Here is a 13,926-nt window from a genome sequence, read left to right as displayed (position 1 = left end):
CTCAGTAGCTCAATGTCTCCACAGCCTCTTTCTCAATCTACCTAACTCTACCCTCTGCCATCTGCAACTCATCCAACACAGGGCCGCAAGACTTATCCTTGGCCTCAAGCCCAGGGAGCGCATCTCTCCGGCTCTGAAATCCCTCCCCTGGCTCTCAGTGGCTGCAAGTATCAAGTACAAGACCCTCTGCATTGTCCACAAGCCCTTCTGTACTATCCCCAATGCTATCTCCCCAAGTACTGTCCTTCCAGATCCCTCTGCTCGTGTACTTCCAGTTCTCTGAAGTTGTGTCGCTTCCCCAAGCAGAGACGGGATGGTAGATATATTTCCTCTGCAGGTGCCTCCCTCTGGAATGGCCTCCCTGCCACTCTCTACCTTGAGCCAGACCTCCTTAAATTCCGGAAGCTCCTCGAGAACTTCCTTTTCTCCTCTTCCTTCCCTCTGCCTTTCAATTGCTAACCTTTCCCCACCTACTTTATCTCTGTCTTCCCTCTGCTATCCTTCCCTTCCTCCTGCTCAGGTACGTTGGCTGGCTGCCTGGTGCTCCTCTGAGTATTATAGGACACCTGCCCCCCACACCCCTGTCAAGTCCCCGGCACTTGCCTTCAGGTCCTCCTGCACTCCCTCCTGGCCTTCCTTGCACTTCCGGGGCATTTTCCCCTTGGAGGCCCTGCTTCAATTGCATTTAACCCAGGGCTCTGTTCCACTGGGTGCACTTCTCCCCCTTCCACTGGTTTTACCAGCCGTTAAGGATTGGACCCGCAAAAGGACCTTGGAGGTAATTACGGTACCACAATTTGCGGTACCGTAACTACTGTCTTCCCCATTTCCATTGAGCCCTAGGGGGGCAAAAATGGGAATGGGGAAGGGCCAATGGTGAATGGGGAATTACCACCCCACCAACATTGGAATGGGGCGGTAATTCCGCCATTCACCATGGCGCAATCTGTAAAATACCGGCGGCAACCATGGTGCTACTAGCGCCATGGTTACCGTCTGGGTCGTAATGACCCCCTTTGTGTTTATAAAATAGAGCTTTTCTTTGTTTTCAATTCTGGGAGCAGTCCATTTTAACAACAAAATAGAAAATGCACATAACACTGTTAAGCGCATAATTCCTGCCGTTACCAGTGTGTTGCTTATACCTAGAAACTGGCAGAATATTGTGTAAATAAAACCTTTCAAACCATTGTGCATGTTCAACAAAGTGTGTGTCAAGTGTGTATTTTGATCTTAATAACGCTTGTGCACATGTGTTTTTTTGTTTTTGAAGCTCACATGTGATCAATCCAATGGGAAATACACCACAGCGAGGTATAGAGCTTTGAGTGTTTTTTGGTGTATCAGAATTGAACTTTGCCCCCTGCCCCCCCTTATTTGTCTCTGGAACACATAACAATGTGGGTAAAGACCCCTGCACTGTCCTTACCCCACCCGATATATACTTTACCCCCACTTACCATATGATTTTGCAGCAAAAAAAGTCAAAATAATATCGGAAAAAACGCATTAATTGAACCTGTAGGTCAGAGAAAGTGGGCTAGACCACAAGCAACCCTTGTGCAATGGTTGACTTAATAGTGACTTCAGCTGCTGCACACTGGAGTCTTGCCAGTAGCAAGTCTTTGTTCTGTGGCATCCCCCATCTTCTCTGGCTCGTGGAGGGCGCTACACTGCTTGACTGTTCATTTCACTGTCCCTCTGTTGGAATGTTCAGGACATGTTTGCATTACAATGAGAGGTAATCTGCAGCTCAAAGAATGGACATGGTACACTTCATTGCAGTATTTCTGTCTTTTTACCAAAAATGTGTCTGCAGAGGGTGAGGGGTATTAAAGTCACTCTTCCAGTTGGGGTTTGAAACCAGGGATGTCTCAGGCGGCTATAGAGGGCTGGTGAGCTTGCAGGATCCTGCTGTATACTGCCTCTGGGAGTCACTTCGGTAGCGGCTACTTTCAAGATGATCACTTGTTCACCTGAAAATATGGGGACCCCTCTCAACTCACCACACTACCCTTCCCTTTTCTTGTGGCACTCACTTAGATTTTTCAATGATAACGTACTCAAATAGTGCACCTTCCCCCTAGTTCTTCATCCACCGTGTTGTACCTTAAAGGCATACGTTTGTAAATCCAGGAACCAGTGCATTATTCAGGCATGTGTATCTTTATATTGCTCTAGCCTCACCAGTGGGGCACGATCTTTAATTAAGGTGAATTGTCTCCCTTCTAGGTAATCGTTCAGGGTTTCTATGGCCAGTGGCCCGCATAATTCCTTTCACGAGGGCACCAAATATCTGCTGTTGTACAAAATTGGGTGTTTCTTATCATCATATATTTGGCCCTGCACAACTTCGAAGCACTGGTTAAGAGCCCCCCCTTAGAAACACTGGTTTAGAGCCCCCCTTAGAAGCACTGGTTTGGAGTAGAAAAGGTTTAGAAAAGTCTATCATCCATACTAGTGGTGGATTTAAATGGTCAAAAGCAGCCTGATCTTTCTTTTCCCCTACACATTTTGCAGGTTTATGGTTTTTCAGCTTTTCTGTCAGTTGCATTGCAATGGTGGAAAACAGTGAATACAACTTTGTTGTCTATTCATTATTGCCTCCACCTTGTTTTCTTGAGGATGAATAAGAAGAATGCCCACAACACAAGATACTTCACAGAATTCTGGCCAAAATGCCACTTGAAGGGATTAGCTGTGAGAGCCACATCTCTGGGTTTGTGCTCCAATATATTGGTGGTGCTTATGTTCAGCCCATGTGATGATGTATCTATCTATCTATCTGTCTGTCTGTCTGTCTGTCTGTCTGTCTGTCTGTCTGTCTATCTATCTATCTATCTATCTATCTATCTATCTATCTATCTATCTATCTATCTATCCATCCATCCATCCATCCATCCATCCATCCATCCATCCATCCATCCATCCATCCATCCATCCATCTATCTAGCACTTGTAAAGCGCAACTGTCACCAGGGGCATCATAATGCTGAACGATGCAGATGGACAGACGAGAGTTAGTTAAAAAGTTTAAAGGTTAAAGTCCTTAATATGATAGAGAGACAGAGGCAGCGAGTTCCAGCAGAAAAAGCTAATCCACTAGTACGCTTGCGTTGATAAGGAGGAACCTCCAGATTTACTGCATCTGTTGAGTGAAGAATGCGACTAGGGCAGTAATGTGGCAATAAGACCCGAGGCGGCGGGCCAATACCGCCCCAGGTAATGCCCGGGGCCGTGGTTATAGGCCCGAGCATAGCGAGGGCCTTAACGAATCCCTCAGGCATTACCTGCGGCGGTATTGGCCCGCAGCCGAGGGTCTTATTGCCATTAGTATCCCGGCCCGTTGGATCGGGGTGCTAATGGCATTTTTTTCTGTTCCGAAACACGTTTCGGAACAGAAAAAAAGAAAAAAATGCCCGCCGCCATGGAAAGGGAAAACATAGTCCGTTTTCCCTTTCCATGGCGGCCATCGGGAGCGGATGCGCTGGGAACAGAAATGTTCCCAGCGCTTTTGCTTCCAAAACCAGAAGAAAAAAGAAGGTAAGTGGGGTCGGGAGGGCAGAAGGGAGGGGATGAGGAGGAAGAAAAAATAAATAAATAAATACGTACCGCGGTCTCCGGCGGGGGACTATGGAAGCCTCCAGCCGTGTGGAGGCTTGGAGCGGGGATGGCCCTGCTCCGAGTCTCCACACGGCTGGAGGTTTCCATCGTCCCCCGCCAGAGACTGCGGGATAGAAGATAAGTGGGGTGGGGAGGGAGGAGGGAAGAGGGAGGAAAGGCTTGGGGAAAAAAAAAATCTTACCTGAATCCCCGGCTGAGGACAAAGGAAGCCTCCAGCCATGGGGAAGCTCGGAGCGGGGATTGCCCCGTTTCGAGCCTCCTCATTGGCTGAGGGACTGCCACGCCCCTCGCCGGGAACAGAGTAGCCGGCACGCACGGCGTGGACGGGAATACCATGTGGTATGGCTCGCAAATGAGCCAATCACCACACAGTATTCCTGTTCAGCTGCGCGTGCCGGGTACTAATGTCTGATTGTCTCCTGCAGTGATAGACAACTTTTCCTATTTAGGGCGCGATGGATAATACAGACTGATTTAAAGTCAATACGAGCAGGGACAGGAAGCCAGTGCAAGTCGCGTGGAGCTGAGGGAACAGAATGACCATATGGAATACCCTTTACTAACCAGATTGCTGCATTTTGCAAGACCTACAAGCGTTGTAGCAAATAAGCAGGTTGAGAAAGAAGTACAGCATAACAATAATCTACGCTGCTGTTTAAAATTGCTGCTATAACAGCAGCATGAAAGCAGGCCGGAATAAAAGGTACAATTTATTTCAACTGTTTCAATTTCAAAAAGCCTGCGCTACGAATAGAGCAACTCTGAGTTTCCAGAGAAAGAGAGGCGGAAGATTTGAGACCCAAATGTGTTACTGTTTTTGCTGGAATGGGTAACGGGCACAGGGAAGATGGCCAAAAATCAGGAGTCCACAAAACAGAGGAATCCGGAGGGCCCACTATTAGTACCTCCCTCTTCCCTCCGTTTAACCTAAGCTAATACCCATCTAGTTGCTAACCCCTTCAAGACAAGATCACAACCGTTCAGCTGTGCCTTCACACTCAAGGTCAAAACGGAACAGAAGTAGCGTGTCATCCGCATAAGAAAAAAAACAAAAACTAAAAGACAGAATAAGACATGCCAGTGGCTGAATATAAACATTGAAAAGTAGAGGTGAAAGAGCAGAACCCTGGGGAACACCACAGGGGACAGCATTGGAGAAGACCTGGAAGAAGAAAAAGAAACAGATTGTATACGGAAGGACATCAAAGCTTGGAACCATTCCAAACCATGGCCTGTGAAACCAACCTTGCACAGCCAAGTCAAAAGGATGGCATGGTCAATGGTATCAAAGTCGGTAGACAGTCCTAATAAAATAAGACCTGCCATGCCGCCTTAATCCTTTATTAAAGTCAGATCATCCAGCACTGAAACCAGGACTGATTCTGTGCCCAGAAGGGGATGGAAACCCAAATGAATGGGATCCAAAATGTGTTGGACTTCTAATTAAGATCTAATCTGTGGAGTGATCATGGCCTCCATCACTTTCATGAGGAAAGGAAGTAAGGAAATAGGGCGGTAGTTAGAAAAGGCCAACACATCCAGCGAGGGCATTTTTGACAAAGGAATCACTAAAGCCTACTTGAGAGTAGATGGAACGTAGCTGAAAGCAAGGGAAGAATATATAGCTTTGGTTCGAATTTCTTCAATACTCTTTGTGATAGATTTGAGGAATCGTAGAGGACTATCTGTTTGAGGTGGAGCAGATTCAAGGTGCTTTACGATACCAGCTATCTCTGAACAATTAGTGAGTTAGAAACAGCAAAAGCTGGCGAATCAGGTTTATCATCAGAAGACAAGACAAAGACAGACATAGCATGGGTAGCACAAACCAGGCTTTGTTGGTTCGAATGCTCTCAATTTTAGTAATAAAAAAGGAAGATAATTTATTGCAAAGTCCCGGTGATCCAGACACAGCAGATGCCACTCTACGAGTGGAGAGAGCCTTCTTTGTTTGAAAACTTTGTTTTGGGATATTGACCACTGATTCAATAACTGCAGCATAATAAGTGTGCTTTGCTATCTGATGACATCATTTCAATATGTGCCTGAGAAAGATTGATTTTTAAGTGTTTTAATATAGCACTACTATCAACAGGACCCCAATTTCAAAGTACTTAGTAATTGATATTACTTATCACCATAGTCAGTTTATCACATTGGAAACTGGGGGAGTATACTGCTGAGCTGGCTCGATCAGGGTATGGCTTAAAGATGACATCCATAAGGTGCTTGAACATTGCTGTGCTCCATGTAGCCCAAAAGGCAACACAGTAACCTGGTATAGAACCTCAGGTGTAGAAAGGACTGATCTTTCACGATCAGCCAGTGCTAGTGAGACCTACTAGTAACATTTAGTCAGGGCTAAGATATATCTGAACTTCATGGATCCTTACTTCTCAACTTGTCATTATGAGGAATTGGGAATACATTGGAGGGCAGAGGTGATGTACACTTTGTAAACGTCAACGGAGAAGCACTATAAGCCATCAGGTTTCCCTATCAATACTATTGGCGAGGGCTTCTGGCTCTGCGATTGTTCAATCACTCAAAGGTGTAACTTCTTTTGAATCTCTTCCTTGATCATTTCTCTCTGGGATTCTAGAATCTGATAAAGGCAGAGGGTGACTTGAATGCCTGAAGGGGTACAAATCTGATGGAAGAAACACTTGACTCTTTCAGGATTTGTACGATTCAATGACAAAATGTCTGTGAACTGTTCTAGTAGGTATTGCAGTTTATGTTTCTTTTGGTGGCTATTGAATTAGTAGGGATATTAGAATCTTTCCATTATTTGAACTGGTTAATATGGTAGACCTGTCCATATGTCGCCTCTCTTGTTGACTTACTTTGTAGTTAAGATTTTCCATAACTTCAGTTACCTTGTATGGCTTGTGCCAATTCGCCATCAATTTGTCCTTGGATGTAGGTAGTCTTATGAGAACTCCGAATTTCAAACTACAGTGGTGAGACCTTTGATAATAGAGGGCCTTTTGCTTTTCTTGGACCTTAGTAAGTTGTTCTTTTACTAATTTCCACATGAGGGTCATATGAGCCCCGATATCCTGTGTGAACAGGGAACGTTTTTCCCACTGGTTGTCCTGATCATGCCAGACTTCACAGAGTATCTGAAGAAGATCCGGGTGTTCCCATCATTAAACCACGCAAAAAGCCAAGAAGCTTTTCACTGTGGAGTCTTACACATGGAAAGCAAGGTCCATGGAAGTAAAATGGCCCATTTCTTTATTTATTTTATTTATTAGCATTTGTATCGCGCAGCTTGCAGCCCAGAGGCATCAAGGCGCTTTTACAAGAATATGAAAGAGGTTTGTCATACAGGTTCATGCGCACAAGGCTTTTTATTCATACAGGTTCATGCGCACAAGGCTTCTTCGTTAGTTACACATTACAGGAAACACTTTTCATGAAATACAGAGTGATCAACGTGATGGGCTGGGCAAAGAAAGAGTAACAGTGTGGTGGTGGTACCTCAGAGGAGTGCTACTAGGTTTAGCTTTTAGTTGAATAGCTTAGTTTTGATGGCTTTGCGGAAAGCTTGGTGGGATTCGATCTGTTTTAGGTGAAAAGGGAGTGCGTGCCAGTGAGTGGCGGGCAATGTAGGAAAGCTGGAGCCGCCTGCACGGGCTCTACGGATTCTTGGCGTGAGGATCGTGTTAGAGTAGCCTTCTCTGAGCGGCCTCGTGGCAGTATGCCTGGTGATTCTGCGGGAGAGCTATGGGGGTGCGAGCTCATGGAGGCATTTGTGGGTGATGGCAAGGGTTTTCTGACCATGCTCACTGAATAACTTTCTGAGCATGGTTTTAATGAACCACACCACCAGGCTATCAGCGTGGGGATGATTAACACGGGCTCTTAGGATTTGATTCACTAGTACCTCTTCTATCCCCCATCAGTTTCAGCATGATTGTCCTTCAATGATTTGTAATGATTTACTCAGGGAAACTTACTTTGGAAAAGAAAGAAAAGAGGTTTTATAGAATTTGCTAAGTTGTGTTAGCCCTTAAGAGAAACACTTCTGAGTATCAGGTGGGGTAGCCAAATTGTACTAAGATGTATCTTTTTCCCAGTTCAAATGGTTCCAAGGATCCACCTTTAACCACATCCACCCTAGAAAAATGGAACTTCAATAATCAGTAGCAGTTGTAAAGAAGCTTTTAGAACTGGACTTCTGGAGGTCTATTAGCATATGGGACACAAATCAATATAGCTTTTGAATGAATTGTATACCCCAGGCTAGTAAAAGTGGGAGAGGATATGGTCTTGTGTCTTCATGCCACCACGAGAGGGGAAAAGGCCGTCTGCATGACCTCTGATTTGGAAGCAGTCAAGTCTAGCTTTAGGATATTTTGTGCCATATACAACAGTCCATATCTTTCCCAAAAATATGGACTTTGTATTTCTGTTCTTTATGGCTCATGGGTGACTAGTGGGAAAGCATCTCTTAACCGGGGGTCATATTCTCACCTCTAAACAGATGTTCAAGAATTCAGATCCGCAGCTGTGAGGGCTTGCAGTGTCGATGTGAAGCCAACACTTGCTCTACCTCTCACTGTCTCCTCTAGAGTTGTTAGCTCTTCTATCTTAAGGCTAAGCATCACTTTACCAGTTATCTCCTTGATTCTTCCGGGGTCCTCATCAGTAGTAAGTCTGTTCCGTGGCATCGCGTGCCCTCCTAAGCTTGGGGCGTGTGCTGCTGTGCCTTTGCTGCGTGGCAGTGTGGTTCGCAGTGACTCTCCTTTTTGTTTCTCCCCTGGGCATATTCCCATTATAGTCTGAGTGCTCTGCAGGTCCATGAACTGATGCAGTACACTTCATTGAAGCTTTTTGTCGCATACCACAAACTGTGCCCACATGGCCTGAAGGTATGATAAAATGATACTCCCAGCTGGGGTTTGAAACCATGGATGCCCCAAGTGGGTTAATACTGCTTCACCCACCCTCGGGCGTAACCTAGCCAAAGTGGCTCACTCCACTACTGTGAAAGAATGGGGAGTTCTGCCAGCTCACCACAACTGATATGTCCTAAAAGGCTCTTAAAAATGCTTTAAAAAAAGACAATGGGCCTCATTACGGGTCTGGCAGTAACCCTGACGGTGCCACCAGTGAGTTGCCGCCGGACACCTAATAATTTACAGGCGCCTGACTTCCCGGTGCCACCGGCTCATTACGAGTCCGGTAGCCGGGGAAGTCAGGCGCCGGCAAATTGTTAGTCGGTATTCCCATAGAGTCCAATTGGACTCTGTAGGAGTGGGGACACAGGAGCATCTGGTACACAGTAGAAGACACACTTCTCTCATGCAAATTAATTATTTTATTCTTTTTTTTGCAGCAACATTATGCTTTGGGTGTGTTATGGTTTTCTTGGCCAATGATAGCTTGAAAAGTAACAGGGGTCTAACGATATAAACTCAATTCACCACGAACGAGTACAGTTTTTTACTAATCACTTCTCCAATTTAGTTTAGTTGATTTTTTATAAAAATAGATTTCAATCCGTAAAACATAGAGAGAAAATGTAATAGAATATATTTCAATATGATAATAAATCCATACAAAACTGTGTACTGTGAAAAATAAGTAAAAATAAACATCATTTTGCGATAACTGCTTAGGGTGGTTTCTACAAAAAGAGAAAAACTGACAAAAGTTGCCAATCTATGCAAATGGTGCTTAGTCCTAGATTGGAGAGAAGCAAAGGCTAGCCTGTAATCTCTATGACCCACTGTTCTAAATATTGGCACCAGACACCATCGCTGAAACTCATGGTGCCTGTTCTTCTCTTCTGCACGTGCTATTGTCTCTGTGTCTCTTCATCAAACAGAGACAACAGCCAGATGTATGCAGATCGGATCAGCATGTTACTAAATTCATTCTAAGGGGCAACACGTTGAGTCTTAATCTTGTATGGATATGTCTGTGGGACCTGCTTGAACCCAAATCAAGATATTCCAATAGGCCTCGCAATTTGTAAACTGGCGTAACCCCACATATTAGATTTTTGCAGTGAGTCTATCCAGCCCTGATACACCCTCTCCTCGACAGCTAGTTAATTACAACCAATGCACTTAGCAGAATTATTGCAACCGAACAGAATAAAAACATTTCTCAATTGCTGATCTTATTGAGGTGCCCCCAACCCTTTGATGCAGAGACAGAATAGCCTCAGGAGATGGCTTGAATCTGTCCTTTGCATGGCTAATAAGGCAAGGATAAGTTCGAGGAAAAACATAGGGGGTCATTCCGACCCTGGCGGTAGGGGATTAACGGCACTGGTAAGGATGCCGGTGCCGTTAACCCCCTACCGCCCTATTACGAGGTCCCTTAGCGGGTCCCACCAGGACTGGCTGGTTTTACCAGCCTTCCTTAGCGGGACCCATTAAGGGACCATGGAGCTAATAACGGGCCCGCAATTTGTGGGCCCGTTATTAGCTCCTTCCCCATTCCCATTGAGCCCTACGGGGGCTCAAATGGGAATGGAGAATGGTTTTCGAAATGGGGACTTACCGGGTCTGCATAGGTCAAAATGTCCCGGTAAGTCCCCATTCCGACACCACGGACCCGGACCCGAGTTTGGAGGCAGCCATGGTGCTAACAGCACCATGGCTGCCTCCAAACTCGGAATGACCCCCATAGTCCCAAAAATGTCAATCAACACCACTGCAACCAGATGGTTATCCTTCATCGTACATTTCAATTAAGGCTGCTTCCAAACTCCATTACATTCACGTTCCCTTTAATTTACTGAGATTCACCACTAAACCATGTTCATTTAAAAAAAAAAAGAGGGAAACCTTTTAGCAAGCGCCTTGAGAACCGGCTCCATCTTGCCCAGAAAGACTGCATCATTGGCAAACAAAGAGCAGCGAAAGAAAGAGGGTATGTAAGACTTTTGGAACATCACCGGTTGCTTTTAACAGATAATTCTCCAAACCAATCAAAAATAAAATAACCAATAATGCAGCCAATGCTCACCCCTTGTATACACATACACCCAAATATAATGGCAATCATTTGTAGCATTTCTTCACCTCCCAAACCTCCCATATTCCCTGCTGTTTTGGTATAATATATTGATTCCAAAATATAATTATACAATGTTTGACCCTCAATGGGATACCCACATTAAATAGTAGTTCTCAGGGGTTAGTCCTGGGTACTACATTGACTAAATACCATGCAAAGATCGAGGAACCCCCAATACAACCTATCTCCTCTAATGCACCACAACTTCAGCATTAGAAAATAAAAGGCCAAACACTGCTCAATTGTATCTTTCCCCTTTTGAGTCCCTAGTTGGGAAAGGGAAATTATATTTTTGGATTCCGGCTATTCATACAACCGGCGATGGAGAACTCTTCCATAAATCTTGGCGTGTGAGAGGAGGAAAATGGGCTGGTAACATTTTAGTTCAGCTCTAGTGCCTTTTCTATATATTGGGACCATTTTGGCTATTCTCTATATTTCAGGAATACTACCCAAAGCAATAACATTAAATACTTAAGACATTTCTCCATATGATCTCTCCAGGTTTCAGCAGGCCTAGGAGGATATGATCCAGGTCACGGGCCTTAGAAAAATGTCTCCTCACTGACTACCCTCTTCATCTTTCCCACTGCAAGCATAAGTGTGCCCCCTTCCTGCAATTTCAGAGTGCTGGCCCATGTGAGTGATGCTCCTTTATCACATTTGGTGACCTGACCTTTTGGCTGGCTCATACAAGGATTTACAAACCTCCCTAGTGAATACACTCTCCTAAGTTTCACTTGCCCAGAATAAACAGTGGTTAAAAGAGCATTGGTTGCCCAAAGTAGTACTTCTTTAAAATCAGACATAATGAAGTTCTTAGGACTTGACCAGTTCCCCTAGGCAACTCTTCTCTTCATTTCCACCTTAGGTTGTAAGAACTCTATGGTGCTTCTCATCAGCAGTTTTGCCCTTGCCCACTGCAACCTTCAAGGACACTAACATTACTTTGGTGGAGTTACTGTACTTGGGTGCGGGTGCTTGGTGATGTGTTGTGCTGTGCTTATGCGTATATAGACTTGCACATGTTTCATAACCATGGAAACGGAAATGTAGAGGATTAAACGCTGGACTTTAGAAAAGGGAGAAGTCCTGTCAGTCGATCTTTAACCACCTGGCCAGTTTTCTATTTTTTTAAAATATTGGGAACTGTTATGAACTACAAAGCAAATAATAATGCAAACAGTTGCACACATTTGAAAATATCTTTTACATAACATTAGATCTTAAAGGAAAAGTCACCCTTGTGTTTAATTTGCTCAATCTTAATGACATCCTCATCGCACCGTATATCGATGTATTCAACGTTTTATTAGGAGCATAACTTATTTGTAAGGCATCGCCAGAACATTTCCTTTTTTCTGTTCCATATATTCATCCCTCAGAGCAATATATTTAAAACCCTTCTTATGATTAAATATTATGGCATTGCACAGGGCATGGCTAAGGAGTGAAGCGATAGTAACAGGACACTAATTAATACCGAAATAGCAGATTGACTGTTAGCACCAACAATGTCGCATGATCTCAACCTTAATATCTATATGCATGTTGCAAGTTCGTACATATTTTTAACTTTATTTAACCTTCCACAGGTACAGTACACACTTAATCACATCATAGGTACCGTTCTCGCTGGTTGGACACACATTTCACAAATCCACCATCGAGTATCGTTACATTTGACCTGCACTCTTATATATTGTTACATTTACTGTTTCTCATGCTAATCTTTATTTATTATAAATTCATTTTAGGACTGTCAATACATGCTAAGTTAGCGTCAGTTGGAACTGTAATGGCCTTGCACTATGAATTGAAATCAGCTGCTGGAAAAAATAAATTAGGCATATTCATGATTTGGTTAGTTTAAGTCTAGCATTGTGTGTTTTTATACAGTTTTTCCTTTATTGATCTGCACTTTAAGAGCTGGGCACATCTTAAACCGCAGTTGTCTCACAGACCAACTCGTGTATAGTTTGAGAATTGATCAACTTTACTCTTGGAATGTGTACTGTAGCACCTCCTTCACTTTTTTCTTAAGATGGCAGCGTTATGTAATTGTAAACCTAATTATGCACTGCCGAATAAAGGTTATCAAAGAGAAGACTTCCATTTTGAACAATTAATATCTGTGAACCACGGTTCCTACTGATTGCATTTTTTTTAATGTGGGCATTGCATCGAATACATAGTTTCGAATGCAAAAGCTTTCAAAAAAATGAATCGAAAAAATGCATTTTTTGTAGGTAAAGGTTTTTCTACCATAATGGGGTTTAAGGGGTAAAACCCCCGTTTTTTACCCCTTAAAACCCAATATAGTAAAAAAAACTTTACCAAAAAAAATGTTTTTTTCAATTCATTTTTTTCCAAAGCTTTTGTATTCGATGCAATGCATGGATACTGTGAACCTCACTCCATCCTGTGATAACTGAATAGCAAGCGCGATAAGGCTACTTTCAATACATCGCAGCACATGCCCCTGCTTTTGACATCAGCAGCCGCATCCGCAAAGCAATGCCCCTTGTTGTGACGTTGGCGCTTTACGGAGCTAAACATTCTCTCTACGCATCTACGTATTCTTGCTTCTCCACGCAAATATAGAAGACATTCACCCATGCAATGCATACCCACATTTATTTAATATAGAAGACATTCACACATGCAATGCATACCCACATTTATTTAATATAGAAGACATTCACCCATGCAATGCATACCCACATTTATTTAATATAGAAGACATTCACACATGCAATGCATACCCACATTTATTTAATATAGAAGACATTCACCCATGCAATGCATACCCACATTTATTTAATATAGAAGACATTCACCCATGCAATGCATACCCACATTTATTTAATATAGAAGACATTCACCCATGCAATGCATACCCACATTTATTTAATATAGAAGACATTCACACATGCAATGCATACCCACATTTATTTAATATAGAAGACATTCACCCATGCAGTGTATACCCACATTTATTTAATATAGAAGACATTCACACATGCAATGCATACCCACATTTATTTAATATAGAAGACATTCACCCATGCAATGCATACCCACATTTATTTAATATAGAAGACATTCACCCATGCAATGCATACCCACATTTATTTAATATAGAAGACATTCACACATGCAATGCATACCCACATTTATTTAATATAGAAGACATTCACCCATGCAATGCATACCCACATTTATTTAATATAGAAGACATTCACACATGCAATGCATACC

The sequence above is a fragment of the Ambystoma mexicanum genome, chromosome 1q (genome assembly GCF_040938575.1).
Source record: "Ambystoma mexicanum isolate Mex_15411 chromosome 1q, UKY_AmexF1_1, whole genome shotgun sequence".
Lineage (NCBI taxonomy): Eukaryota > Metazoa > Chordata > Amphibia > Caudata > Ambystomatidae > Ambystoma > Ambystoma mexicanum.
The sequence above is the reverse complement of the archived record's forward strand: the minus strand, read 5'-3'. Positions refer to the sequence as shown.